Here is a 24,995-nt window from a genome sequence, read left to right as displayed (position 1 = left end):
TTAGTGGTCTCCACATGTTTGCACCCAAGGTTTCCCTGCTTTTGTGAGCTGAGCTGTTTTAATATTTTCCATGTATTAGATGATACTGTCCAATGTTTCCAGGGCTGTGAAGATGGAAAAAATGATGTTGCAGTCGTTGCTGAAGTGTTGGTACCATTTGAAGGAAGTCATTAAAGCGCCAGAGCGAGCAGACAAGGCAAGCACTCAAAGAATGTGGAAGGCAGTCGGGGAAAGTTGCCATGGACGGACTTGATTCCTCCCAGCCCCAAACAGCTTTTATACTGTGGACAAAAATACATGAAAGTGTGTGTGTGTACCTGTTTAGATGTCTCTGTGGGGACCAAGAATTGGAATGTTACTATACTTGTGGGGACCAACAGTCATTTATGAGGACAAAAGTGCCTCACGGGTTTGAGACTCACAATGTGGTTCTAGTGTCAGGGTTACAGTTAGGTTATGGTTAGGTTTAGGTTGAGCGTTAACCATCCATTATTGATGGTTACAGTGAGCGGCTAGGAAAAGGATCATGTCAACTAGGTGTCCTCACTAAGATATCAAAACTAGAATGTGTGTGTGTGTGTGTGTTAGTGAAAGGAACTGTAACTGGTCCCAGTAGCAGCAGGATACAAACGCCATAATGACACAGCTGCCTCTCGTCTGCCTTGTGAGTGAAATAAGATATTTGGGACCTTTGAATAGTTTTTTGAAAATATTTTTTTGTTTAAAGAAAGGAAAGACAAGTTTAATCCTTTAACTATTTAACTGTTAGGTGTCAATCCCTGGGAGGGTTTCCCCCTTTTATTTGGCGTGGAGTCAGAATTATGGCTTCTCCACACTGTGGAAGTAGCTCTTTGACACAGTCGAGCAGTCATTGGTCATAACAGGATCATTTAAGACTGGATGATGAATAAGACTGTTGAAGTGCATGAGAAGGATTTTATATAAAACAGTCTGTGTCTGCTCCTCAATTCAATTTAATTCAGAAGACCCCTATGAGTGCAAGATCAAGGAAACAGTTCACCCTGCCTGGGATAGTGTTACCAGGGACAAATGTTTGCTGCTGTTAGCATGAATGCATCCCTCCCTGATGGCTAATATAAGCCCCCATGGTGGTATTGTCAATCCTCACAAGAACAGTACGAAGCGCCTGAAGAAACCACCCAGCGCTGAAACCCTCTTAAACAGCCAAGCCAGACTACCAGGATGGCCGAGGCCATCATACCCAGTAGCCAAAGGCATAATCTAAAGGGGACTGTTTTGTGCAGGCGAAAAAGAGTCAGGAATGCTGTGAGCATGGCGGGACTGGGACAAAAAATTGGCATTTTGACTAGAGACCGGCCCACCAGGTATTATAGGAAGAGCCATAAAGCCTTTGAATGAAAACAAACGCTGCTGTGACAGTGATGTACAGTCTTGTTGGTATATGTATGATTTCTATACATTTTACGTCAGATAAAAACTTTGGTCATAAGATTCAGATAATTACTTATTAAAAGCGAGACATTTTAAATGAGAATAAGAAAGTGTTTCTTTGTGCCCCCCTCTCCCTGTTAATGCCCTACCTGCCCCCTGGCAACACTTTGCTAGACCCGCCCCTGCACAGTTACCAGCTGTCAGCTACATAAAAAAGGATCCTGGTGTTATTTGTCTCTCAGAAACAGGTCATAACTTCAACTCATCCATGTCACCTAAAAGGTAAACCTGTTTCTCCATCACCTGTTCAGCTCTGATGATCCAGTAAGGACATCTCCTGGTTTCATCTTCATGTTTCCCTCTCACCACATATCCAAACCATATCATGACCAGCAGCTTTACAGCTGTGGCTCCAGCAAACATCAGCTGATACTAGAAAGTAATATTAAATAAATTCTAACAACAGCTGATCAAACGTGCTGCTGTTGTTTAGCGCGACATCCGCTGGTTTCCTCTTTCTGGCACAAAGTGAGCGATAAACAAACAAGAGAGCCGATCAGCTGATCATTGATCAGTTTCATGATTGAAGTAGCAACAGGAGAGGGAGGGGATGAGAGGAGAAGAGACAGCTGTGCAGCGTAATGACAGAATAACTCCAGCTTTGTGTCTTTTTCATTGTAGCTGAAGTCCGGGACAAACTGTTCCTTTTCACCTCAATACGAAACCTGTAATATTTTCTCTGAATACGAGATGATTCTGTTTTTTACGGGACGGTTGGCAACTCTACTAACTAACCTTATGAACAAAATAAAGTTCACTATCAGTAACATCGTAGCACCCACCCAGTCATGCTAGCTAGCACGCAGTACGAGTTATTGGAACTGACAGTAAAAAGTCAGCACAACGAAAATAGCTACAACTAAGCTTGGTCTATATCTGACCCAGATAGACTGCAGGTCATAACTTCTTACTGTGGAAGCTCTGCCATAGCCACCACCAAACAACAGAGTTATTTTTACACATCGTCCAGCATCTGGCCAATCCGCCACCTTCCATTGCTCATGCCGTTACAAAACAAACAAACAAAACAAAACCCATCGACCCATAAAAACGAAGAATCACCGTCGGCCCACCGGGCAAATGCCCAGTATGCCCGATTGAATCTCTCCTCTGACAGAGTGATGTAAAAGAGATGGAGTCCAGAGATAAACCCAGAATTGTTATGTGTTGTACTAGAGACAACACACTCGTTTTGCAGGATCCACCTGTGTTATCGCACAGGGAGAATTGATGTGGCCATTCTTCAGTCCTTCTCTACCACTCCTCCTGAGTAAGTCTGCTCAGCTGCACTGACTTCTCACGATGTTCTTGATGAGGAAGCTGATCGTGACTTGTAGTTTCTTTCAGTATTCAGTTATGGCAGTGGTGTCCAAACCCAGGCCACGAGCGTCCTGCAGGTTTTAGATGTGTCGAGCTGATTTAAATGGCTCAACATGCCTTGAAGTTCTCCAGACGCCTGGTAATGAACTAATCATTTGATTCAGGTGTGTAGACCCAGGGTGAGATCTAAAACCTGCAGGACACCGGCCCTCGAGGCCTGGAGCTGGCCAAGTTATGAAGCTAACTATTCTCAAGGCTAATGTAAAGTTCTTCAAATGATTTCGTTTCATCCGTAGATACCAACTCATCTCTCAGGTGCTTACAGCGTGATAGAAGGTGCTTCAGAAGAGTCCAAAATGTTGCTGATTTAGATGTTCTGTCATGGCATAGGAGGATTCTGGATTCAGGAGCAGATGGTGCAGTGAAAATGTTTATTTACAAACTACAGAGAAATACATATGGGCTTGGATTAAATGGGTGGGCTTAGAGCAGGGCGATATGGCCAAAAATATTTATCACGACATATATTTGAAAATTTGCAATAACAATATAACTGACAATATAATTGATGCGAGACAAAATACAACTCCACAACTTTACTAGTGCAAAAAACCCATCCATTTATTTTCACTTAAACAAGCAGCTGTTTTTCATGTGCATTAAAGCTATGTAAAGATTTAACAGTGCAAATGCAAATTCCTTGCTGAAAGTTTAACCAAAAGGCATTTCCAGTAGAAATGGGCTGACATATCCTGAGCATAACCATGTATAATATCCACTGAAGTTAAAAAGAGGTGCTTTGCAACATTAAACTGCAGTGTGCCAAATAAAAAAGTCAAATATGTATTTCTCGGACCATAAGCTGCACGGGATTATAAGGCACAAGAAACAAAGCAGTCAGATAAATCAAACTATTCAACTCATTCTTCTTGCTTCCTCCACTTCTGTACCATTGATTCATTAATGCTGTATTCTATCACAGCAGCTCTATTCCTGTGTTGTTGCAGTATATTAATGATTAACCTCGTATTGTGGATGGATTATCTCAGTTGTTCTCCTGACTAAAGTGAACGTACTGTACGTTTGAACTTTTTCAGAAATCTCTGTCAGAACATGCTATATCATGTTTAGGTAACTAGCAAAACTAGCGAGCTAACTTGCACTAGTTCCTGCTAACTTCTAACTCCATTAAATATAATAAATTCTGTTTTCATGGATGCCTGGATGTTAAACTTAATTGTTACATCTGGTAAAGCAGCAACACTGATCATTTTATTAAAGTTGAAAGAATTTAGTTTTTAACTCTCAATGTGCTGCAGTGTGCGTTTGACTTTGGGACCTGAAGCGGACGGAGTTTAGGACCCAGATTACTCCCAGATTTCCGAGCACCTTAGTCCAACAAATACGGCAATAACGACGGCCCGCTTGCATGTTCTACAAAAAAATAGTGCTTTGTTGTGTATCTGACGGACAAACACCAAACCAGTTACGTTGCAGCATTTTTACAAACCAGTTCTGGTTCATCCGTTTCACTCAACGATCCACTTTCCCCCTTCCCTGTAGCCACCATGCTTTTTCGGCCATGCGTGCATGAAAACAAAGGCACTGCGCATCCGCGTTTTACCCATATTGTATCGCGATATTTCATTTTTTTATCGTTGCCCAACATTATACTGGTATTACCGTGAACAGTATGATGTGGCACAGCCATAGGTGGGCTGGTAGGAATGCTGCGGAGGGAGGAGAGAATGGGTTAGCCAGAGTCTAGAGTGAGATGTACACTTACAGAGAGAGTCGAAACCATCCTACCGGGCGATGTGGTGACAAGAAGCAGGTAGTAAGCAACGTAACAGGCGTGTCTTTTCCTCTGTAGAGCTAACACTCCTGCTGTTTTACTTCTGTACTCCTGTGCATACGTCAAGGATGTTACAGCATCCATGTTATATGTGAGATACTTTAGTCCCATCAAAGTAGTGTACTGTTGTTGTTTGCTCCATTGCAACAAAACATGCAATGATATTATACTGAATTGTACCAGTTTTTAGGACGTCTATCTTTTACTTTCTGTGGGTTTTTCACTGCTTCTCTGCGATCAGATGAATTGTGCACACTATTTGCTCTTCCACAGCTTTATTTTTAGTCTCTGAATGCTCCCATCACTTCTGTGATGACAAAAGTCACGATTATGCCATAGTCAGTCTATTTATATAGACCAAAGTCTCATCAGCAGATCCAAACCGACAGAAAGGCCACGGTTTCCTAAGAATAGAGCACTTACATTCACATTGAAATGTCCTGTAACGTAGACGCCGTTATCATGGTTTTGTTAACCTTAAAGAACAAAACTATGTGCCTGTTTAAATATTTATGGTCTGTAAATACATTAATAATATTTACCATTAATGGCAGTTTACTTTATACCCAGATCATTTTGTGTTAAAGTACACAGTGCTTTACTTCCTCATTGATGACTGAGATGCTGCAATTTAGTCCTCCAAAATATTAAGTAGGGTGCACGCCATCCCATCAGTGTCCATACTCCTGATATAGAGTGAGATTTCCTGAAGCCTTGCTATTTATAGCTGCAGGAGGCAGCTTCTAGCTTCTCCCTGGAGGAAGCTGTCCTTGTTTTTGTATTCATCAAAAAACCTTAAAATCTAAAAATACAGACACCAGGTTCTTTGTTGGGCTTCTCTTTGTGGTTTGCTGTGGCTTTGCATCTGCTCTGCATCCCTGACCATCAATGTCATCAACATGTGTTCAATGATCCAAAAACACACCAGCTAGTTCACCTCTGAGGGGCTGTCGAGTGGTCTATTCAAGCTGGTGCTGTGACTTAAAAAGGTGGTTCAGACTTGAAAACCCTCCGATGGGCTGAATTATAACTCTAATAAGAATAAATAGCTACATTTACAACCTGCATGTTGTGTTTACTTGTGTTGTCTTTGTCTAATATGAACATTTTGTTGATGATCTGAAACATTCAAATGTAACATTTTTGGATTCATTCCTGTGGAGCTCAGTTCGGCACTCCCAGTCAGCGAGCCATGGCATGTATGTGTATGTGGAGACATGTCTCTATGTACGCATGCATACATGTATTTATACATACATGTATGTGTGTGCGTGTATGTTTGTATGGGTGTATCCTAGGGCTGCTCGATTATGGCACAAATGATAATCACGATTATTTTCACTGACATTGAGATCTCGATTATTTGACGATATTTATTTAACAATAACAATGTGTTGAATAATGACTTTAAAGATTGTCAAAAAATAATATAAAATAGTGCAAATACTGATAACAGTGCAAATGTTTGCAGTATAAGAAATAAATGAAAAATGTAAACATCTATGTTTAGTGAACTTTGCAGTGTTGCTCTGTGGTGCAGCTACGACACCGTAGCAAAGTTTCCACACCACTGAAGTTTTTTTTACCTCTCTGTTCAACCAACGGCAGTCACTGTCCTCTCCAAATAACTACTGCTTAGCTTTCCAAGCTTCCCTCGGGTCCTCTTAATCAGCGGTCCCCAACCCCCGGGCCTCGGACCGGTACCGGTCCGTGAGTCGTTTGGTACCGGGCCGCGAGAGTTGAGGCTCAGGTGTGAAATATATGGTTTTCAGGGTTTTTATCGGTTTTCAGTGTTATTTTGTTATCGTTTTTATCGTTTACTCGGTTTTCCTGGGTCTTTTCACGTGTGTTATGAATAACTCTTCTTTTTTTCGGTACCGGTACTGGTTTTATTTTGTTGTATTTATCCAACACCTTAAAGGCCGGTCCGTGAAAATATTGTCGGGCATAAACCGGTCCGTGGCGCAAAAAAGGTTGGAGACCGCTGCTCTTAATTGTTGTGACACGTGTTCGAAAGAGGTGCGCTTGATTTGCCACACGGAGCAGCGCGAGAGTGAAGCACGAGGGAGGGGCTAATAATCGGCTCAGTCATTTTTAATGATCGTTGAAAGCTCAGATCGTAATCGAGATTAAAATCCGATTGAGCAGCCCTAGTGTATCCGTATGTTTGCAGGTAATAATAATAATAATAATAATAATAATAATAATAATACATTTTATTTAAATAGCGCCTTTCAAAGCACCCAAGGACACTCTACAACAGATAAAAACTGGAAATATACACAATGGTAAAAATAGAAGATAAAAGTTCAAACATACAGAAATTTAAGAATAGGCAATTTTAAACAGATGAGTTTTGAGGGTGGACTTAAAAAGAGAGAATGAACTAATATTTCTGAGGTCCGGGGGTAGGGAATTCCAAAGTCGAGGGGCAGAGCAGCTAAAGGCCCTCCCTCCCATTGTGATCAGACGAGCAGAGGGAACAGAGAGAGAAAGAGAAGATGAAGATCTGAGGCAGCGGGATGGGAGCTTCATCTGTAATAAGTCAGAGAGGTACGGTGGAGAGAGAGAATGAATAGCCTTGAATGTATACAGAATTATTTTAAAATCGATGCGAAATTTGACCGGGAGCCAGTGAAGTTGCTTCAGGATTGGGGAGATGTGGTGGGTAGAAGAAGTCCTAGTAATAATACGGGCAGCAGAGTTCTGGACACGTTGGAGCTTGTTGATAGATTTTTGTGTGAGGCCAAATAATAATGAGTTGCAGTAGTCAATTCTAGAGATAACAAGATTATGGATGAGAATGGCAGTGGCGTGAGGTGTGAGGAAGGGGCGGAGGCGATTAATGTTATGGAGTTGGAAATATGCTGCACGTGTAATATTATTGATATGTGAGTTAAAGGATAATGTGCTATCGAGAATGACACCCAAGCTTTTCACAGAGGGAGAGATAGGGACCAGCGAGTTATTGATGGTGAGAGAGAAATTGTTAATTCTGGATAGCAGTCGTTTAGTGCCAACCAGAAGAAGTTCCGATTTATTGCTGTTGAGTTTAAGAAAGTTGGAGGAGAACCAAGAATTAAGTTCAGCTAGACAGAGGATGAGGGAGGGTGGAGGAAGAGTAGAGTCAGGTTTGGTAGAGAGATAGAGCTGGGTGTCATCGGCGTAGCAGTGGAACTGAATATTATATTTACGAAAAATATGTCCGAGTGGAAGAAGGTAGATGATGAAAAGAAGGGGCCCGAGGACAGATCCCTGGGGCATCCCAGTGGATAAGGGAGAAAGCTGAGAAGTGAAGGATTTTAATTGAATGAACTGAGTGCGGTCAGATAGGTATGATTTAAACCAGGCTAGTGGAGTGTGAGAGAGACCAATAGAAGCTAATCTGCTAAGGAGAATGGGATGAGAGATGGTATCAAAAGCTGCACTCAGATCAAGAAGGATAAGGATGGAGAGGAGACCAGAATCAGCTGCTATAAGAAGGTCGTTTGTTATTTTTATAAGAGCAGTTTCAGTGCTATGTAAAGGACGAAAGCCAGACTGGAACTGTTCGTAAAGGTTATTATCAGTTAGGTGAAGATGGACTTGTGAAGCAACTATTTTTTCAAGGATTTTTGAGAGAAATGGTAGATTGGAGATAGGACGAAAATTATTAAAGTTGTTGGGATCTAGACCAGTTTTTTTCAGAATTGGGGTAATAGCAGCAACTTTGAAGGAAGCAGGAACAGTTCCAGTGGTGAGTGAAGAGTGAATAATAGCAGATATGAGGGGAAGGAGAGGGAGTAAGCAGGCTTTGACGAGGACAGTGGGGATAGGATCGAGCTGGCAGGTAGAAGGCTTTGATTTATGGATGAGATCAGCAATATCAGCTAAGGATGGAAGTTGAAAAACAGAGAGGAAGTGAGAAGGGGGAGAAGTTAGGACAGAGAAGCTACATTGAGCATTAGGGTCCAGGTCTAAGTGTATTTTATGAATTTTATCAATAAAGAATAGCATTAGAGCATCACAGAAGTTAGATGAATAGAGATGAGCAGGGAGAGAATCAGGTGGCCTGTTAAAAGAGTTGAATAGTGAGAAAAGGGTCTTGGTAGAGTTCTCACTTGAGCAGACAATAGCAGAGTAATAAGCAGATTTGGTTTGACTAATACATTCCTGGTAAAACAGAACGTGGTTATTAAACATATCCTTATGAATAGTAAGGCCAGTTTTCTTATAGAGACGTTCAAGCTGTCGGCCTTTAGCTTTCAGTAGCCGGAGTTCAGGGGTGTACCAGGGTGCAGAGCGAGAAAAAAGTACAGTTCTGGTTTTTTGTGGAGCCAGGGAATTTAAAATACTACTAAGGCTATGATTATAAAAAAGTACCAGGTCCTCTTGAATAGCTAAGTTGTTAGAAGACAAGCAGCTAGAAAAAGCAGAGGAAAGGATATCAAGATTTATATTCTTGATATTCCGGAAAGAGATAATACGGGGATTGTTAATTACAGAGAGGGTCATGTGAACATTAAAGGAGAGAAGTAGATGGTCCGAAATTAGCAGTTCGTCAGCTGTACAGATGGAGGGGGTAAGTCCAGAACAGCAGACTAGGTCCAAAGTGTGGCCCTTAATGTGGGTAGGGAAGTTTATGTATTGTTTAAGGCTGAAACTATCAAGGCAGGATAGAAGGTCCTTGGTAAGAGGATGGTCGCAGTTATCCACGTGAACGTTAAAGTCACCCAGCAATATTATATTAGGGGAGACAGTAGCTAGATTGGTCAGCAGATCGGCAAAGTCACTGATAAAAACAGAATTAAATTTTGGGGGGCGGTAGATGACAGCTATTACAGTTGGGGTAGGTCCTGAAAGTTGACAAACAACAGATTCAAAGGAGCTGTACGTAGGGGCGGACAGCGGCGAGACTTTCCAGTTCTCGCGATAGATTATCGCGAGGCCACCACCACGGCCGGACTCGCGAGGTTGGCAGGTGTAAACAAACCCCGGGGGGGGGTGGAGTCGTTGAGTTGCAAAAAGTCATTGGGCTGTTGCCATGTCTCAGTCAAGCAGAAAAAGTCAAACTTACGGTCTGTTAGGAGATCCTGGATGAGATGTCCTTTGTTCATAAGCGAACGGATATTAAGCAGGCCGAAGTTGACAGAAATACTGTCGGACTGGATGAGAGTGTTAGCCGACCTAGGCAGACCAGTCAGAACATTGTGGTCAATAGACCTGCAGGGGTTCCGTTGAGAGCGACCAGAGGTGGACCAGAAGGACTGAATTGGTTTGGAATTATCCTGATGGAAATACCGACGGGAGCCTCGATGTACGTACTTTCGACGAGGGAGGAAGGCAATGTCCGTGTGGAAATGAAGAGCAGCCAGCGGCGGAGCAGCTAAAGAGAAGCGGAGCCGGAGGAGCTCATCAGCTGTATATTGATGAAGTCCAGTGCCGAGTCGGTAGATCGATGACATAAGGATCCAGACCCACACTGAGAGTACATAGATCCTTTTCCTTTAGTGCAGAGCCTAAGAATAGCTCGGCGGACTTCCATTCACATGTTGCTGTTATTTATAGCTGCCAGTGACACAAACAACACGCCTATGGGTGCTGCTGCCTGTGCTGGGATTGGTTTTTGTCGTAACAAACAGAACTAAAGTGAATCCAAGTGTTACAAACAATTAAAAATGTACATCGCAGCCACTGTCTGTGCATTTGTTTTTGATGATCTGTGATGGTAGCAGGTACTTAGTTCACCAGTTACTATTATAAGAAATAATTTTGTTTTTTTAAGCAACTACTTAATTTGTCTTTTCTCTTCCAGGTAAGTGGACATGGAGCTGTACAGTCCAAAGCCTGACTGAAACCTGACTCCTGCTGACGGTCGTTCTGTATGTGTTTGCTGTGGGGCTGGTGACAGTGAGGTAAATATGCCTCAAATAGTTGTTGACCTTTCTGTGTGGAGACACGAGGCAGAAGCAGCAGCCACTCTGGTTATTGGACATCCGTCTTTGACAGTGGACAGTGATAGAAAGGCCAGCGCCGTCTTTACTGAGCATCTTAGCTTCGTTGTTTTGTGATTTCATGAAGAAATAATTATAGATAAATGATACATAATTAGCTATTTGTTAGTAGATGTGTGGTTATTATAACAGAGGGCAGAGATCCTCTAAGGCCGTGGTTTATGTAACGCGGTTACAGGACCAGGGCGCCTGACTGCAGCTTCATAGACAATGAGCTATCAGAAGTAGTTTCCACTATGGAGCCTGAGTGTGTGAATCAAACACAGGAAACCAAAGTAGAGCTCAAAATATATATATTATGTTTGTTATGAGAAATGTAAAGACGGATGTACAAAAAAGTAAAGAAAAATATGCAAATATATCACAAACAAAAATAATGTTGACAATACAAAACAGCTTCTTAGGTTCCAAAAGGAGGTGGGATGAGGTGTGGTCCAGTATGTGATTTAGTTCAGTTCCATGGACCTGTGATAGGTCATGTGTCAACAGTTTGATTCAGTCCATAGGTTCACGATTCCTACCGCAACGTAGCAGTGGTCGGGTGGCTCGCCATCCCGCGCTGATCAGGGCTGATCGCGGGAGAAAAAAAAAACCTGACCTAAACAAGGTCAAAAACAAATTATCCTTCAGCGAAGAAAATGAAACCGCATCCTACTGCTGTGACAAAATAAATACATAAATAACAAAGACAATTAATGCCATGTTTCATACAACAATCAACAAACCATCATCTCTTATAATGAATTTCATTCAACATACTATTATAGAAAAACATTCTCATGGGTCCCATCAAAGTATATCAGCCATAAAGCTAATAAATATTATCCAAAGTTAATCGAATATATTTACAAAACTCATTCAATCACAGGTGTTGCGCAACAGATTCAATAATTTAAATGGAATTTAACTCAATGCAAAATCTCATAGGCCGTTTTGGCATTTCATCAGAAAAGTAACAAAAAACATCCAAAACGGACAAATCTACAAAATTCAAATCACTCGTCCAACTCTAGATACGTTAAGTCAACATTCGGCCATAATGGAATAAACAAAAACAACAATATTCAATAAATAAAACTAGTAATTGCACTTACTGTCGCTAGCCTAGCATTAGCTTACCGGCGTTTTAGGATGTGCGATCGCGGCTCCGCATTTTCATTAATTGTGACGAAACAAATAACTCACCGTTGAGTCGATTGTGAGGTAGTGTAAAGATGAATGAATCGGCCGGGTTATTGCACGCTGTCAACTGTAAAATGTGTCGATAGCTGACAAGTACGCCAACCACAGGGACAGCAGCAGCCAGAGGAGCAGGGACATGCAGCTGAATGACCCGGAACTTATGCAGGGTTCATTCCCGCCACAATAAAGGGACTGGCGGAAGTGGGGTCAGAAGCTACCGTGGTTACATTTAGGTGTTCAGCAGCGTCCTGTGTGCAGCAGATTAATCACATCATGTTCGGTTTGGTGTCTTTTTGATGTGATTGTTCGGAGAAAGCTGCCAGGAAACAACTAATAACCGATCAATGACAGCTCAGACAGTCCAGCTGGCTTTCCTCACAAAGTGATTCATTTGTTACCGTCTGTGGTCTCTGAGCAGGCGCAGTGTTACACTGATTTCATCTCCACAAAGCTTCTGTTGAATGTGAGTGAAGCAAGATCACTCCAACCTGTCCTGACACAGCTGAGCTCAGACCAGTATGTCATCACTGTTTGGGTTTGTGCTGAACTGGGCTACTGTTACATGACTGGTAATGAACTGGTAACACCCCAGAGTTCTGTGCGCAATAAGATCTGAATTAATCTAATCCATAAATAAATCATGAACAGCCAACATGCACACATGCTTAACAGAGTGTGTGTGTGTGTGTGTGTGTGTGTGTGTGTGTGTGTGTGTGTGTGTGTGTGTGTGTGTGTGTGTGCTTCCTTTGAGTACAGCTGTTTAGCACATGCATTAATATTTCAGGAAGATGCCCTCAGAGAGACATTATATATGTTTGCATGCTGCATAATTAATATAATAATAAATACCCTTCTAGCGTGATAACAGCAGGGGGCGCTGTGACTGCAGAGTCCTTTTGATGTGCTGTTTTTACGTGACAAATTGCTGCTGACAGATCTATGTGATCACTTATATTAAGAGAGGATTCCTGATTCTCTGTTTAACTTTGTACTGTGACGCTAACGGAGTTTATAAATAAGTCTTTTAATCGTATTAGTTGTAATTAGAAAGACGAACTCCTCTCTCCTGATTGTTGATTGGCTTTTTATGAATTAGGGTGAAAGTCTGATTCACGCTGAGCTGGAAAACCTAAAACCCACAAATACCCAAAGAAACCTGAAACGATGATTTAGCCATGAAGTGAAATCACACAGGGAAGCTGAGATTGTTTGTTGACCTGTGCTTCAGCATGTCTAACTGGGACCTTTACAGCAGTATTTCTGTGTTAGTTACTGTTCGACACCCTTTGCCCTGTGTATCCACGGTCAGTCGTCTGCACGTGTCCAGCCTCGCCCCTGTGTTCTACCTAAACGTTTCCATTCTGGTCATTCCCAATGAAGAGTCCACCATCTTTAACCGTTCCAGCTCCGCCTCCTGGGTTTGTCAGTGCCACCGTCTCCGACACACAACAGCTCGCCATCACGAGCTACCGTCTCCTAAATTTTCCCTGTCAGGTTTTTGTGTTTCTTCTTTCACAGACCCCCCTGACCCTCACCTCCACCCACCCCACCTCCTCTGCACCTGCCCTGTGCACTGTGTTGTTCTGGACCAGCTTCACTCAGGCACCTTTCTCCTTCACACACATGTATTCAGTCTTACTGGCTCCACCTCTCCACCTGCTCCCTGTTCTCACTATAGTTCCCAGTGTTGTCTGCACCATCGCACACATGAAGGGCCTCAGAGTCGAGTCCTGATGTCATGGCGCCCCCGCTCTAAATCCATCTGTCCCTCCTACAGCTCCTACCTGTGCCTTGCTGTCTCCTGCACAGCCTCAGTATATGCTCAGTATGTGCTCAGTATGTGCTCAGTATGTGCAGTACCACAGTACGTCTCTTGGTGTCCCGTCGTGTGCTTTTTCCACATCCACACAGATATGATACAACTCCTTCTAACCTTCTCTGCACTTCCTCATCTACATGTAGAACCTCACTTCAGTAGCTCTTTCTCACGGTGTGGCTCATCAGCTCCATCCCCCTGTGGCTGCTGCAGCTCTGCACCCTGATTCTTCAGTACCAGGACACAAGCATCTGTCCCAACACTGTGTTAAACAATCTAGTTAAAAAGTCCCCTTCATACCTCCAGATGTTTATCAGGACCATCATTCTCCTTCATAGCTGCCCTCATGTCCTCCTTACTCTTACTGCACATCTTTCCAACCTCAGCCAAGTCTTTTTCTGCTTCCTCAGCATGTGCTCTCTCACACAGGTCACTGTAAACCTGCAGCCACTGCCCAGTTCTCCCGTCTACTTTCATTATCCTGAACGTCCTCGTTCACATTTCCTTGTCTTCTTTTCTTCTGTTCAGAGGATGCACTGAACACCACCATGACTCTTTCCCTCATACTTCAAACCATGTTTCAGAGGTTTGAAGTTACACACTAACCTGCTCACCTTATTATTGTGTTTTTGAGCGTTTTCTTCTGCTAGTACCCCTCACAGTCTCCACCTTCACCATACGTCACCTGCAAGGTCACTGTCTTCAAAGGTGTAGCCCCCCCCCCCCTCCAATATCTGATTTCACTGCAGCTTTTACGAGTCAGCCGTGCTATTTCTGATAGGCACAGGCTCCCCTCTTCTCTCTGTGAGTGTCGCTCATAGAAAACTTTGACACATTAGCCGGTCATGTGAGCTGCTGCTGGAAATAAGTTGAAGAGGGGGTGAGGCCCTGTTAGTGCACACGCCGCTGCCGCCTCGCAGCAGCCTGGGATTCCTGATTTACTGCTAGTTCACTGAGCAGAAGAACAGCATTTAATGGGGCTCTTTCCTAAAAGTCGTGGCCTGTGTGAGGGATCGTGGCGTGTAGTGTATGTGTTGTTGGCAAGCCGTCACAAGGGGGCGCCCTTCAACAACTTACCTTTGATTTGTGACTCATGAGCAAGAAAAGCATAATGTCAGATTATTAAATGTAATTCATCTTCATAATAAAGGAAACACGGATGTTTCTCAGTGACTCGTGTTTGTTTGCAGCCAGTTTGAGACAAGAAGAAAAGAAATGAGCAGGAAGCAGAACACATCACTGTTTGCTCCTCCTTTTATATAATAGGACTAATACAGCAGTGTTACATATGTAAATGGCTCCAGCTGTCATAAACTAAGATTCAGGAAGTTCTCTGATTGAAATGCTGGCAGGTGATGGGTAACCCTCCCCAGCATGTTCCCAAGCGTTGCATACAAGCCACTGAAAAGTAAACAAGTAGATGACGACAGGCTGACTGTCTGTGTGGAGAATCAGTAGGAATACGATGGATGAGCACATGAATCTGACATATTTGGAACAACCAGGTCTCGTGAATGACGCCATTTTTACTCCACGTGACGAGAAAAACATGTAAACAGATCGTGAGCATCAGATCTGTTTATGCTTCACAGTTTCCTGCTATCCAAAGACGTCAGCTGACGGCCCCGCCTGCCTTTGTTGTCTCTGCCCAGCCTTCCTGTCGTTATCCGTGTTTTTGCTCCCCATCCCCTCTGCCCTGTTGCCCTGACAACAGACAGACACCTAGGTTTCCTTGGCGACGGGGCAGTTTCCTGCCTCCCTACGCTGTGACTGTAGCACAGAGTGTACGATGTGATTTAAAAGCCAAACCTGGGGATGTGAGCGGTCCAACCTCACAGGACACGTCGAGCTTTGTCTGGGTTTGGATTTAAGGAGCTACAGGTTAGAGGAGCAGGGACAGAAATCGTCTGTCAGTGTCCCCGTGAAGCCATCGCTGATGTGATTACTGCTGTTTCACATCAAACACTGCAGTTTTCCAGCAGTGGAAAGAAGCTGCTTTTGCTGGCATCCTTATTGAAGTTTAAAGTTTTCCATTTCTTAGAAAATGTTGCTTATTTTTCATCCTTTTAGGTGCAAATTATTCGTTTTACATATAAGTCATGCAGACCGTCAGTGATGCAGGCGTGCGGCTGTGATTAACATTTCCCACCAAAGACCAGAACTGTGCTTTCCACAGGTGAGAGCCGCTGCATGCTGAGCACATGTGGAAGAGGCTGCAGAGCATCGTGCTGCTGGAACCTCGTCAGCACGGCTGCTCTGGTGTTTCAGTGATGGTCTGGGGGACATCCCAACCACTCAGCACCCTCAGCGTCGCTCTAATAACAGCTACTTGTTAATAACATTTGTGCACGAAGCTGCCACATAATATTTTCACCTGGATTCTTGGGGTGTCTCTGCACCTACACAGAATGGTTTCAGTGATGGATGGAAGAACCCTCAGGCGATGCCTTGCGTTGGGTTCTGCGTCGACTGGACGCCTTGTGTCGGAGGTGAACCGTTTTGATTTAAAGGTTGATCGTAGCGCTCCGTCTGTGACTCCCAACATTAACTAGCTCACTCGTGAGCGAGAGAAGATCAGCTGTGATCATATCCTGTCTGCTTCATGTCTGTCGTGCGTGCTCAGCACATATCGCAGGAACGTGAAATATTTTGTAGGTTGAGCACAACCAGTGTTCCCCAGTTTCATTACTGGGAGTTTGAAACCAGTGATTAGGCTGGCCTGTACTGGCCTGATAAAGCACCGCTACTTGAAACACGTGTAAAAAGCTCGGTGTCTACATTGATGGTTCTTTTAAAGTGAAGAAGCAGGTGAGTGCAGTGTTCAGTCCTGCTTCTTTCAGTTAAGACAGCTGGCCAAGGTAAAGCCAGACCTCCTAACGTCTTTGAGCGTGTTATTCACCTTTCCCTTACTTGCAGATGAGACTACTGCAATTCATTGTGTTATGGTCTAGATCAGGCCTCCATCCATCGTCTTCAGATGGTTCAAAATGCAGCTGCTCGCCTGCTAACTGGTACCAAACGGAGAGAGCATATAACCCCAGTTTGAGCTTCTCTACACTGGCTTCCTGTCTCCTACAGGATCCAATTTAAACTTCTACTTTTTGTTTTTAAGTCATTAACGCCCGAGCCCCTCCTCACCTGTCTGAGCCCCTCTCTGCCTATGCTCCAGGACAAACCACGAGGTCCAGCTCAAACTAATGCTGTCCATCCCACGGACTGACCTCACATCCCGTGGTGATAGATCCGTCTCTGTGGCAGGTCCCAGACTTTGGAATAGTCTCCCCTTAAATATTAGATCTGCACAAACACTTGAGCAATTTAAATCTTTACTAAAGACACATTTCTATGCCCTGGCTTTTAACACACTATGACCCAAGCATTCTGGTCTTATTTGAATTAGTTTAGTTATTGTTTTAATTCTTTTACTGTCCTATTATTGTTTTTTACTGTTATTATTGTGTTACATTGTTGCTTTTTAATACCATTTTTATATTGTTAAGCACTTTGTGCAGCATCGGCTGTTTGAAATGTGCTATAGAAATAAATTTGACCTTGAAACCAAATCTCCTTAGGAAGCGATTTTATTTAATTTATTTATTTAGGACCGTGCATGTTAATGAACATAAATGTAAAAAGAAAAATTACATGAATGTAAACATGCCAGATTATAGCCAAAGGCTCATCTTTAATGAGGCCGTGTATTAAGTTTCACACAGCATGGGTGGAACAGCTACTAACCATCACTGCAAGCTCGACAGCAGGAGCCGTCTTCCTGTCGCAGTATACCCCAAACAGCTAATTATTGGACCGCAGGGAAATGGGACGGGTGTTGGTGCCATCAGGGAAACCTTCGTTCTCCTCGCTCCTCCCTTTGCCTCCTGCTTGCTCCTGCCGACCCGGCTGGTCTCCGCTTTCCCCGACACTGATTAAACCCCCCTCCTCTTCCCTAACAACGTTAGGCCCCTTTGATCTCCAGCACTTAAAACCAGCAGCTACCATTGTGCCATCCAAAACATCTCTGTGGTTGCTATGGTTATTCACTTAGATACAATTACTATAGCAACAGTGTTTCTGAGGGCTGGGGAGGAAGTGGCTCAGCAGGGATCCAGGTGGAGACACATGAAAGACACAGACTGCATATAAACGGTGGATCGGTGAGGGCCGGCCCTCCTCGCCAGCCTCGCCATCGATACGATTTCTCTTTATGTAAATACGTGACACAGATATGTATGTTGAAGAAAGACAGAACATCCTTTCACATGATCCTCTGACACACTTGTCTCTACAATTGGATGTGAAACAGACTTGAAAGGAAAGAAGTCGTGTCAGGTATTAACAGATATATCAAACACATTATCTTCATATGCAGGGGTTAAGACTCTGTCATCAAACACCTTTACAGAGAAAAGTAGCCAAGTGTGTGAGATGATAGCTACAGTGAGTGACAGCTTAGCAAAAATCCTGAAAGTTGGAGACTTAATGTCAGCTTTGTCAGCCACACTGCAGAGCTCACAGAAGGCCCACAGCTCTGATGACTCAGTGGATGGAATAAAGCCCTCCAATGTGAACTGCACAGTAGGGCTGCCACGATTAGTCGACTAGTCACGATTATGTCGACTATTAAAATCGTCGACGACTAATTTAATAGTCGACGCATCGTTTGAAGCTTTGTAAGATCACAAAGGACGCAGGAATAAGTAGCAGGATTTAAGAGTGTAATAACGGACTGAAACAGAAGATGGCAGCACTGCATGTACAAGGATGCCAGCTGCCGTTAAACCCCGAAGAAGAAGAAGTAGCTGTGTCCCAGAATTCATAGCGCAGCTGTCAACAATGGCGGTAGCTAGTTAGTTTTAACTTTACTCTTATTATTCTTTCTGGGTCACAAAATAAACGTTTAACATATTTTCAGGGAGAATGTAGCTGTGTAAACCTCAAATATCTGCTCAGTTTATCAGGACACCACATATTTTCAAAAGCGCTCCGACGTTTTCGGAGACGTCTGTTACCCACTAGCTCGTTAGCTAGCCGGGGGCAAGGCTAACTAGAGCCGTGAGAACACCGGACTCCCAGCAAATCGTTTTCAAACCCACCACCGTCTTTCGCTACTCAGGTTAAACATATATATAAGTCACTTAGATAACTTACAAATGTTATTGTTTGGCTTTCTTTAGTATTTTATTTGTTCCTGAGTAAATCGGTTTGGCTGAGATTAAAGTTATAGTTTTTTGCACAGCTAAAACTGTCAAGCAGACAGCTGATTATCAGAAGTGTGAGACGCTGGAGAATATACTCCGGTGTCCTGTTATATTTTAGAAAGCAAGGAGTTTATTAAACTTCACCGAAACAATCTGCAAATTTCATTAAAAATTAATAAACTACCATCTTGTCTTTATTTTTAGTTAGCACAAACACTTCAAGCTGTAAGCTAATGATAGTTATATAAGAGCAGATGCTGCTGGTGCAATAAGCTGTACGCTGTACGTCCAATGGATGATGATCTGATTAGTCGACTATCAAAATAATCGTTTGTGGCAGCCCTACTGCACAGTGGTGTCATCATCACGTGTCCTTCATCTTCTCTGGGATGGATCAATAGATGGCTGATCCAGCCCCGTGTCATGAGGCAGCGCTGCCTGGTTGGCAGAATCTGACCCCAGACCAGCTATATACCATGTACAGTGTTCAATCAACCTTTCACTGGGCATGTGTGTAAGGTCACAGCTGTCAGTGTGCTGGATATTTGCAGTGTTTTCAAATGTATTCCACTACAGACTACAGATTACATGCCCCAAAATGTATTCTGTAACGTTACTCAATGAGAGTAATGTATTCTGAATACTTTGGATTACTTAATATATTATCATGCTGTTTACAACTACATGAATGTACTGTTGCTGTGATTTATTACTGAAGGTCAGCGGCTCCGAACCGTAGTAAAGGGACCTCTGGCTAACACGTCGGGTTCGTGTCGGGCTCGTAGCTGAAAACGAGCTTTACTTTGTTGTCTGGGTCAACTTTGCTAGCAGAGACAGAGAGGCGTTGAAAGGCTGCTCCAACAGAACTTATTGTCAAAGGAGCAGAACAGAGTCAAACCTTCTGTTCTTAGAACTGAAGAAGCTTCTGGATGAGAGGTGAAACGTCTTCAAGCAACTTAAAGAAGTCCAGACGCTTTTCTTTGCACGCTCCTCAGACTACAATGACCTGGATGACTGAGAACCTTCACAGACAACAGAACTTATTGTTTCGGAGGAAAACAGGAACACGGTGTACGGTCGAGTCTTAACAGCTTACAGCTGGGCTCGTCAGGCTCTCTTCTTGCAGTGGTTATTATTATATTTACATGCTTCCAGCTCCCGTTTCTGCTCGGTGACAGCTCGTGCTTTTCCTTTCTCTCCCTCCCTCGCTCACAGACACATCACGGGTACAGCAGTCCATCCTCCCTGCAGCACGGACTACACTGCCCATGATGCTACATTCTGCCTGTTAGCTTAGCACAACAACAACAAGGCCTCTCTCACCCAGGAAACACGCAGCGTGTCACCCTGTAACCATGGCAACCACAACGCTGCCGCCTGGAACAACAGAACATGTCAAACAAACCCAAACAGTCCTGACCCGCCACAATATGAAACAGGAAAGTACCGCCGTGTAATCCATTTACTTCAACAAAGTAACTGTATTCTGAATACCACCTGTTTAAACGGGAACTGTAACAGAATACAGTTACTCGTACGTGTACTCTGTTACTCCCCAACATGCAGTGTAATCCATTTATTTCAACAAAGTAACTGTATTCTGAATACCACCTGTTTAAACAGTAACTGTAACAGAATACAGTTACTCGTACGTGTATTCCGTTACTCCCCAACATGCAGTGTAATCCATTTATTTCAACAAAGTAACTGTATTCTAAATACCACCTGTTTAAACGGTAACTGTAACAGAATACAGTTACTCGTACGTGTATTCCGTTACTCCCCAACACTGGATATTTGTCATATAATTGAAATATCATTAAACTCACTACTCGTACTCATAAATATGGTCCGTGCACAAAGCAGCGTCGTCTCTTTCTAACCATCCCTGCTCCAACAAACACGAGGTTGTTTCCATCGCTGCTGCTGTTCCATGTTGTTCAGCTCTTATTGTTACTGTAAGTCTCGTAGTTCTTATTTGTGTGAGGCTTTGCTCCTGCCCGTCACTCTGCTGCTGTTACATGTTGTTCAGCTCTTATTGTTACTGTAAGTCTCGTGTTCCTCCTCCCTCCCCTCCCTCTCATAAAATATTGAGAGAGCCTGGCACTAGGCCAGACGCCCCCCTCCCTCTCTGCCAGGCAGACGGCCAGCTGACGGAGCATGTGGCTGTGGGAGGGGCACGAAGGGCGGCTCGGCTGAGGAGATATTTGTGGTGGCTGTTACAGAACTGCGCTACAACGCTGACATATTTGTCTCCGTGTTGTGGGTGCAGGCAGAGTTATGGCTGGATGGTGTTTATAGTGAACAGGCTCCCCTGTTGTTAAAGCAGAATCGTGTTTCTCATTTAAAGTGGCACATTTCTGAAATGTACAGTAACCATGAACATATTCGTTCTCTAAATGAACGCCACGAGTTGTTCCCACATCGAGCTGCTCTACTCTGAACTCATTCACACGAGCACTTTCTGCTCGAGTGCTTCCTCTGTTCACAGCCACACTCACGGATGCGCTGGAGAACAGCTCGGGTAAGAAGTGTGAACAACATGCTGGCATTTCATTCTACCTGCAGTGGTCAAATCAAGGCAGTGGTCAAATCTAGCTTCTTTCAGCTCAGGCAGCTGCAAAAACAAAGCCAATTCTTTCACGGCAGCACTTTGATCCACGCCTTTGTCAGCACTCGGCTGCATTACTGTGATGACCTTCATGTTGGAGCTGTGGGCGTCTCCACAGTGGGCCTGGGAAACTTTGAAAAGATGTTTTCTTCTTTCGGCCATAAAATCCAGATCTTGGTTTCCTCTTTGTGAGCACAACAGAGACTCCCCTTGTTTCTTACACAGCCCCCCTTTGGCTTTCATGCACACACACCCACTCAGGGAATAAAGTCACTGCAGCCATTTAGCTGCTTCTCAGCACTCGCTGCATAACCTGAGGTTGGTCAGCCGGTCGACTCGTCGTGCATAGTGACAAATGAGGGATTTCAAATATTTCCAAAGCGATGCATCAGGTTTCTTTGCAGATGAAGTGAGACGTGGATGTTTCACAGCACCAATGAAGATTGTGTTTAAGTGCAGCCGGGCGCACGCTCCCCCAGCGACGCCAGCTTCTTCTCACCGTGCAAACACTTTGATTTGAAATAGATTACAGCCGTGAGTGTTTGACTGTGATGCACTGGTGATGTGATCAGGGTCGCAGGTTTCCACCCGCCTCGTCTCTTTGCATGCAGTGAAGGAAACTATGCAAACTATGCAAGGTGTGCAGTAACAGGTCTGAACAAACCAGCAGCAAATAACTTCCAGTCTCCACAGGTTCAGTGCAGCTGGTGTAACAAACGTTTGGTTACAACATATTAATGTTCGCACACTGCTGTAAAAACAGTTTTATTAAAATGAACGTGCACTTTTGTAGAAGCTCGTGGTGAACGCTCCACTGCCTTTGTTTTATTGTTACTATTATGTTGTGATGGGTTGAACAGGATGACTTGAGACGTGTGCGATGTGACAGAATAGACAGATGGAAGCCTTCATGTTGGATCAGAACGACGTCGGGCTTGTTGGTCTGCTGTGGTTTGATCAGAAGACTTCCTCAGATCAGCACCGTGGCCCTCCTCTTCCTCTCCCCCATCTGCTTCTTCTAGCAGCTTCCAACACACTGAGGTCTCTGACAGTGAGAGTGACTCCAGTGTTCCTGTAACTTTGAAGCAGAGGTTCAAGACAGATTTGATCTTTCCTTTCCTTCTGTTTGGGATTGAAGTGATGTAATATCAGGGGGGGCAGGGGGGGCTATGATGTCCTGTCATTCTCATGTAAATCTGTGTTGGGAACATTAATGTTTAGTAAATGTGAAGTTAGCAGAGCAGTTTTGGTCTGAATCACTGACGTCTTTCTTAAATACTGCAGGAACAGTTAGGAGTGTAACTGTAATCTGTAATTGTAGTTTGGCTGAGCTGGAGTCTTTGGGTTCATCATGTCGTTGGATGCTCACCTCCTGCAGCTGCTGGCTGCTCTCCCAGATGAGAGATGATATCTGTATGTCCTTTATAATAACCTTAATTCACCTCGCACACACACAATGAGCTGTCTAATCAGCTGACCGGAGCAGGTGCTGTGTGTGAGAGCGATGTTGGGGTTGTGAGGGCCCAAAGAGCTGGATGTCAGCCCCTGTGGAGGACAGAGGGGTTATGGACGTCGCGTGCGTGGACACCACTCCTCAGCTACTAGCTGCAGATGTGCAGTGCACATGTGGAACATGCAGCACCTTAAACCAACATTTCCTCTGGAGTTAAACACTCTCCCTATCTGTTCACATACAGGTCTGTGTCCTCTGTACAAACCGCTGGTGACCGTAGCAAACTGGCAACCAGAGTAATGGTAAATGGTAAATGCACTGGTTCTTATACAGCACTCTTCTACCCTCCCTAAGCACTAAACCAGTTCCAGAGCATCTAATAAAAGCACTGGCAGCAACAGGGGCCAGTATCCCGCCCAAGGTGACTTTGGCACGCAGACTGGAGCAGCCGGGGATCGAACTACCGACTGACGTCCTGAGCCACAGTCGCCTCTTTTCCAGTAGAACATAACTGCCTCAGCTCTACTCGACTCTGTTTCTCAGTTACAGTTGAGCACCACCTCAGTGTGGGTGGGGCTGTTACAGCAACACAACCTGAAAGTCCCGTGACGCAAACACAACAAGCGATGACATCCCGGTGATGGAACATCTGCACCCCGTCACTGGACTTCCTGTGTAGCCGTTTCCCTCGTTGCCAGGCAGGTTTGAGTCTTGAAGGGTTCGCTCTCATAACTGATCCAGTGATGTCACTTCCTGGCCATCAGCGGCATGTATCTGGGACACAAACTGGGCTTGGAACTGGGTGAGAGATGAAACTCTGAGGACCTGCACAGACTTGCTGCCTCGCTCTTTGTGAGGAACGTCCTTCAGGAGTATGAAAGGGAAACTAGCAGTTTATTGAAACCAGCTCCGCTTCAACCTCAGATGCACACAAAGTAGACTCGTTCCCCAAGAGTTTGCACTTTGGATCCCAGGTATCGAACCAGCAACCCTCTGATTAGCAGATGAGCCAGTCGGGCTACAGCTACCCTACGTGTGTGTGTGTGTTGCCTTTTCATTCACATAATCCATCTTATCTCTAATGAAAAAGCCAAATGAAATCCTCAGATTTGCCCCTCAGGTTCCCACAGTGTTCAGGTCACACCAGGCCACAGTCCCACATTTGAGCCACGACTGTGGGTCACACAGAGGACAGAGCATGTCCTTTAGCCTTCTTTGTTTTTGGATTGTGTGCCACAGAGTCTCCCTGAAGATGATTTTGGCACGTTTGCTGAGATTGTTTGAAAAACAAGCTAAAGAACACGTCCACGATGTCACAGCAGCTGTGGGCCTCGATGGAGCCCACGTTTGTCCTGGAGGCGTCCTCTGTGGAGCGAGGCCGGCTCACATGGTTCAGTCTGAACAGGGTGAAGCTCCAGCTTTGACCTGATTAACTTCCAGTAGTGGAAAAGCAGCTGTAGCTGCATTTTTCATCACTATTAATGGGATGCTGCTATGACCTGCTGTTAGTGGGAGCTCAAAGCCTGAGGCCATCATTAAGATCTGTGTGGGTCTGTGTGGGTCTGTGTGTGTGTGTGTGTCTGTGTGGGTCTGTGTGTGTGTGTGAGTCTGTGTGGGTCTGTGTGGGTCTGTGTGTGTGTGTGTGTGTCTGTGTGGGTCTGTGTGTGTCTGTGTGTGTGTGTGAGTCTGTGTGGGTCTGTGTGTGTCTGTGTGTGTGTGTGTGTGTCTGTGTGGGTCTGTGTGTGTCTGTGTGTGTCTGTGTGGGTCTGTGTGTGTGTGTGAGTCTGTGTGGGTCTGTGTGGGTCTGTGTGTGTGTGTGTGTGTCTGTGTGGGTCTGTGTGGGTCTGTGTGTGTCTGTGTGTGTCTGTGTGGGTCTGTGTGGGTCTGTGTGTGTCTGTGTGTGTGTGTGAGTCTGTGTGGGTCTGTGTGGGTCTGTGTGTGTGTGTGTGTGTCTGTGTGGGTCTGTGTGGGTCTGTGTGTGTGTGTGGGTCTGTGTGGGTCTGTGTGTGTCTGTGTGTGTGTGTGTGTGTGTGTGTGGGTCTGTGTGGGTCTGTGTGGGTCTGTGTGTGTCTGTGTGTGTGTGTGTGTGTCTGT

At 44.3% G+C, this 24,995-nt stretch overlaps 1 protein-coding gene across 1 annotated transcript in view; it reads left to right on the top strand.

Annotated features, from left to right (window-relative positions):
• The window catches only part of ank2b (ankyrin 2b, neuronal), a 156,696-nt gene that overhangs the window by 13,337 nt on the left and 118,364 nt on the right, over positions 1–24,995 (top strand). The window lies entirely within an intron of this gene.

Source organism: Rhamphochromis longiceps, linkage group LG3 (genome assembly GCF_057381845.1).
Source record: "Rhamphochromis longiceps isolate RC_006_pf linkage group LG3, R_longiceps_female_GT1.1, whole genome shotgun sequence".
Lineage (NCBI taxonomy): Eukaryota > Metazoa > Chordata > Actinopteri > Cichliformes > Cichlidae > Rhamphochromis > Rhamphochromis longiceps.
Note: the sequence above shows the minus strand (reverse complement) of the source record. Positions and strands in the feature narration are given on the sequence as shown.